General features: G+C 37.0%; 1 pseudogene; it reads left to right on the top strand.

Moving 5' to 3' along the window:
• The first annotated feature begins 968 nt into the window (after positions 1-968).
• On the top strand, positions 969-1,672 carry LOC133755244 (E3 ubiquitin-protein ligase TRIM13-like; annotated as a pseudogene).
• The last annotated feature ends 4,439 nt before the right edge of the window (positions 1,673-6,111 follow it).

Raw genomic sequence — 6,111 nt, 5'->3', positions numbered from 1 at the left:
GCCTATTGAGCCATGGCGCCGGCCATGAATATTAACATTTTAAATCATGATTTTACATGTAAAATGATTTTCCATTAAGCTTTTTATTTTAAAATACTGTCCCACTGCTGAAAATATTTGAGCCACTAGAAAGACAGATCAGATTAGAAAAAAAAATTTTCATTAACATTTTCTACTTTCTAATGTTCTTTATCAAAGAAAATCATTCAAGAACTTGAACTTCATGGCTCCTACATGGGCATATCAGTAACGGGAGACCAATCACACTATGCAAAGTAAACATAGATAAAAACATTTCATCTAAACCACTAGTTTCCGAGCAATGATGTTTGAAGACTTTGATAGTTCCTCAGGAACTGCATGCAGTACAGGTGTGGTGAGGTTAAGCTATTATGGTTCTGAGAGCTCTCTTTGTTTGAATCAGTTGATATTATCTGCATGATCAATGAGAATTGGACATAGGGTTTTATTTTATATAAGGGTTTGGAGAAAATGAGCTTGAAGAAAAATGTTTGACAAACAGTGAAATAAGGATGTAAATCAAAAAATAGATCTTGTAACTACTGACATTTTAATTACATTTTGTTTTGTCTAGAAGAGTCTAGTGTTTAGTATCTGTAGGATATGTCATACTGGAAGAAACAGAGAAAACATCTTCATTTAGCCAACCAATTTAAAACATGTTCTTTTCTTACAACACTGACTCATCTAATGACTGAGGAATGTTCCCTTTTGAAAAATGATAAAGCAGTAATGTGTGGCCATCTTGCAGCCAATACTGGCACATATCACATGGCCCCCATGGCTGGAGGGGGTGTGGCATATCCCTCATGATGCCAGAGGCACTCCTTCTGGTAGAGCTGGATGGAGCTGCTCGTACTTCTTACTCAACCAGAAGCTAGCATTTCTTCCGTAGAAACACCATTGTCTTTGGTGCCCTCTGACTTACAGAAGACTCCCTGAATGTGATGCAGCTGCTTGAAGATCTCATGTGCCCAATTTGTTGCAATCTGTTTGATGATCCTCAAGTTTTGCCTTGCTCACATAACTTCTGCAAAAAGCACCTGACAGGTCTCATAGAGGGGACTGTGCAGAATTTATTGTGGAGACTATCATCATTCAAGTGTCCCTCCTGCCGTAAGAAAATGTCAGCTACTGGAGTTAGCAGGCTGCAGGTTAATTATTCCCTGATGGGTATTGTGGAAAAGCATAACAAGATCAAGATTTCTCCCAAGATGCCAGTGTACAAAGGACTCTTGGGGCAGTCCCTCATTGTTTTCTGCCTGACTGATATGCAGCTGATTTGTGGGATCTGTGCTATTCCTGCTGACCACACCAAGTATGTCTTATGATCTATTGAAGATGCCTATGCTCAGGAAAGGAATGCCTTTGATTTCCTCTTCCAGAGCTTTGAGACAATGTGTAGGGGAGATGCTCTTCCTCACTTGGATACCTTGGAAGCTAGCAAGAGAAAATACTCACAGTTACTGACTAAAGATTAAGATGAAATTAAAAAAAAGATGAAATTAAGAAATTTTTTGAGAAGTTGAAACACACATTGGATCAAAAGGATAATGAAATCCAATCTGACTTTGAGATCATGAAATTTGCAGTTCTGCAAGCTTATGACCCAGAGGTTAACCAACTCACCACCACCTTACAGGAAAAATGATTGGTCTTTAACATTGCTGAGGCTTTCAAAGACTTGTCAGAACCCATGATATTTCTGCAATAGATGTAGGAGTTCTGGGAGAAAATAAATGAAAGTCATCAAGGCAATCCCTTTACCTGCCTCTTAATTTTCCCAGAAGCCCTTTGATGAAAAACATTGACCATGAGAACATCAAATTAGTAGATGTGGATACTTTCTTTGCCTCAGGGCACTGTCACATTCATTAGCAAGATTCCCTGGCACTTTCATCAGTTATTTGTAGTAGTCCTTCTGCTTGACTTTCTCATTTTCTTCAGTCCCACTGCATCCCTAAAGTGATCTTTATTTGATGAATATGCAGGCAATTCACTCTGTCAGCCTATGTTCTTTGGGTGTGTGCACCTTATTAGCTGTGGTCTCACCAATCCTTATCCACACTAACACAGAAGGCCTCTATGGCAATCCTGACAGCCAGAATAAGTACAATGGCTTACTGAACTCCTGGAGAAAGATCGATCTGTAAGGGCAGTTCATGACATCAAAGCCATAGATATCAGGTTAGATAAATGAGATTTAATGCACAGGTACATTTTGATGGATGAGTTGTTACAAGACTTTATTTGGAAGGACACAATTTTTGACTAAGTGATATACGAAATTGAAGATGTGAAACACTAGAACTAGGGACCTTTGCACTTAAACTTAGAAAAAATATAATTGATGCCTTAGGAACTGAAGTCCATAGACTTGAGAATGAACTAAAAAATGAAATCCTGAAGTTCCATGTGTAAATCTAGAGATAGTATAAAGTGATACAATGAATCACTTCGGACACATGTTTGCCCAGCCACTCTGAAAAGCCATTTTCTACCTTTTCATGCTGACTACAGAGCCATTCAGAAGACATGATTTCTAAGAAGAAAATATTCTGTGTGAAGAGCAATTGAAGAGTCCACAGAACCAGAACAACTTCCTAAATTCTATGAGACATTACAAGTTGGATTAATCTGAAAATCCATTTTTTGTGATTCAGTATGGAACATTTTGGTATTTGAATTGCTTATAGTTTCTCATTTTAGCCTATCAGTGTGTGTTGTACCTTGAAATAATGATTCTTCTCTTTACATTTGTAAAACTAAGTGGCATCCCCAGGATTATGACTTTCAGTTTTGTTACCATTGAAGTTTTCATTCCACCCAAATCTGCTCATCTTGAATATGTTGGCTAAATCTCAATATGTGATTTTTAAACAGTCCCCATTTCAGAGTCGATCTTTCCTCATAAAATGCATAAATTATTACTACATACCTTGTGACTTTGACCTGAGTCCTAACAGAAGCACTATCCTAACCTAATTATCCACATTGTTCATTCCAGAAATGACTTAGTTGCTGAACTGCATGAAGGGATTTTAGGACACTCTTTTAGTCCATAGTTGTTATACCTTTGTAAAATGTCTTCTTTATCTTTTTTTAATATTTCATTTAATTTTCCTTCTTGTATAATCCTACCTTGACTTTTACATTGTTGTAGTAACATTCTACTGAAGGGAAAAGTTTTCCTCATCAGCTGGATATATTAATAATTCCCAAACTATGGTTCCTAATCAAAAAACAGGAATGCAGGATCAATACTTCCTTAACAAGAACTTCTATTTCACTTTTCTAAAATGTCACAGCCCAAGCACCATGACTCCCAAGAATAGAGTATCTTGTCTGATGAAATAATAGAATGATTATGTTCTTTTACCCAGTAATTTCATTTCTAGGAATTTATTCTAAGGAAATAAAAGGAATAGACCACAAAGACATAATGGGCACATAATGTTCCTCTCAGTGTTTCTTAAAATAGTAACCCATTAACAAATAAGCAGGAAAACAATAGGGGGAAAATTCAAATCTCTATCAGAAAAGAATATATAAGTCATTGTTGGAGCACCCAACAGGATTAGTCTACACATTGGATCCTATAGTCCAGTGTCAACAAAAGAAGTGATCTCTTAAAACCACCAGAGACAAAGATCTCCATCCTTAAAATTCTTATTTATTTATTAGAAAAATAGATTTCAATTAAAAATAAAATATATACATCATACATTCATTTATTATGAACAATGTGTTTTTATTTATTTGACAGTTATAGACAGTGAGAGAGAGAGACAGAGAGAAAGGTCTTCCTTCTGTTGGTTCACTCCCCAAATGTTTGCTACGGCCGGTGCTGCATCAGCCCGAAGCCAGGAGCCAGGTGCTCTTCCCAGTCTCCCATGCAGGTGCAGGGCCCAAGCACTTGGGCCATCCTCCACTCCCCTCCTGGGCCACAGCAGAGAACTGGACTGGAAGAGGAGCAACCAAGACTAGAACCCGGTGCCCATATGGGATGCTGGCACCACAGGCAGAGGATTAGCCAAGTGAGCCACAGCGCTGGCCCCAACAATGTGCATTTTAAAAAATAAGATGGGAATGGGATTCAAAGGTAAGTTTATTTTGGTGCATTAAAATTTGAAATTCATGAATCTGGGTGATTTTTAAAAACTCATTGAAAATGTCTATTATAAAAATCTATATGGATATAAGTGTTTTTGAATCAAAATAATCTCTCAATGCATTTTACATGAATTCCTTGAATGACCATTGAACACATTGTTTTGAAATTTATATACATTATAAAATGGTTTTATAAAGTGAATTACCATATACATCATAATACATATTTTTATTTTATTTATTTATTTATTTATTTATTTATTTATTTATTTATTTTGACAGGCAGAGTGGATAGTGAGAGAGAGAGACAGAGAGAAAGGTCTTCCTTTTTGCCGTTGGTTCACCCTCCAATGGCCGCTGCGGCCGGTGCATCTCACTGATCCAAAGCCAGGAGCCAGGTGCTTCTCCTTGTCTCCCATGCAGGTGCAGGGCCCAAGCACTTGGGCCATCCTCCACTGCCTTCCTGAGCCATAGCAGAGAGCTGGCCTGGAAGAGGGGCAACTGGGATAGAATCCGGCACCCCAACCGGGACTAGAACCTGGTGTGCCGGTGCTGCAAGGTGGAGGATTAGCCTGTTAAGCCACGGCGCCAGCCATAATGCATATTTCTAAAAGTTAAAATTCTTTAAATTTTTCTCAAAAATTTTGGAGAAAACATTTTTAAGTGTAGTCACCATGTTTCACTTTTTTCTTCATCTTCCAAATCTTTCCTCTTTTATCCATTAATTATACATCTATATTTTCCCCCTCATTAAAATCTTTAAATTTGCTTTTCACTTCTGCAGCTTAGATGCTCTTTTCTTAGCTTCCTCACTGAAAGTTATTCCCCATTGTTATGTTTTAAGATCATGTATTATCCATTAGTGAGGACTTTCAAACTATTCTGGCACTATGAGGGCAGAATTTTGACATTCAGGCCATTCCAGAATGTCAAATTAATTAATAGAAAAGTCAGGTATGTGAATCTCACAAGCATCAACACAAGTTGGTAATTTGCTGGTAACCCCATAAAGAAAAAAAAAACTGACAATCAGAGCAGTTCTGTCTGCTATGAAAGATTGATTTAGAAGCAACAACTCAGATGTAGCTGGTAGTATATATAGAAATTTCTAACTTGGGCTGTCTGGGAAATTTTATCTGCTTTTCTAAAAAGAAATCAAGATTTGATATATTTTAAGGGACCATAGCCCTTTTGCAGACATGGAAAGGGTAGTTGATGGGCTGTGATTACCTGGGCACACAAGTGTAAAAAATGGGTCTCCAATGGCTGAAGCACTAATTTACCAGTCAGTACATATGGGTTTCAGAACTGGAGACACATGCAGCCTGTGATGGAAATAGGTTGGAAACACATGAAGGAATAAAGAGGATGTAGTAAACCAGTGCTTAGAGATTGTTTATAACCTTAAATGCTTACATTAGAATAAAACACTGAAAATCGTCCCAAAGAGACAAATATCATTTGTTTTCCCTGATCGGTGACAACTGAGCGCCAAAGGGGAAACCTGTTAAGTGAAATGGACACTATAAGCAACAATGAACTGATCAGCTCCTGTCCTGACTTTAGATGTACAATGTAATACTTTATCCTTTTTAGTATTTGTTGTTGTTGTTGTGGTTCTAGTACTATTGGTTGAACTCAGTAATTAACACACAATTATTCTTAGGTGTTTAAATTTTAACTGAAAAGTGATCCCTGTTAAATCTAAGAGTGGAAAAAGAGAGGGAGGAGATGAAGAGCTATGGGTTATTTAACTATGTGCTTATTTTCAAAGACTTGAATAATCACCTTGTAACAATGATCAGATTTGGTCTATGTTATGTCATGATTTTAAGGAATCTTATTTCAACCAGATATTTTGGATTTTGATATTGGTCTATTATGCTATGTTATATGTGCGTACATATTGTATGTCCACATGGGGAAATTTTATTAAGAGTTTTATTTTAAATGGCTTTTAGATAAGATTGTCCATAA

Source organism: Lepus europaeus, unplaced genomic scaffold (genome assembly GCF_033115175.1).
Source record: "Lepus europaeus isolate LE1 unplaced genomic scaffold, mLepTim1.pri SCAFFOLD_3_1, whole genome shotgun sequence".
In the NCBI taxonomy this organism is placed as follows: Eukaryota; Metazoa; Chordata; class Mammalia; order Lagomorpha; family Leporidae; genus Lepus; species Lepus europaeus.
Note: the sequence above shows the minus strand (reverse complement) of the source record. Positions and strands in the feature narration are given on the sequence as shown.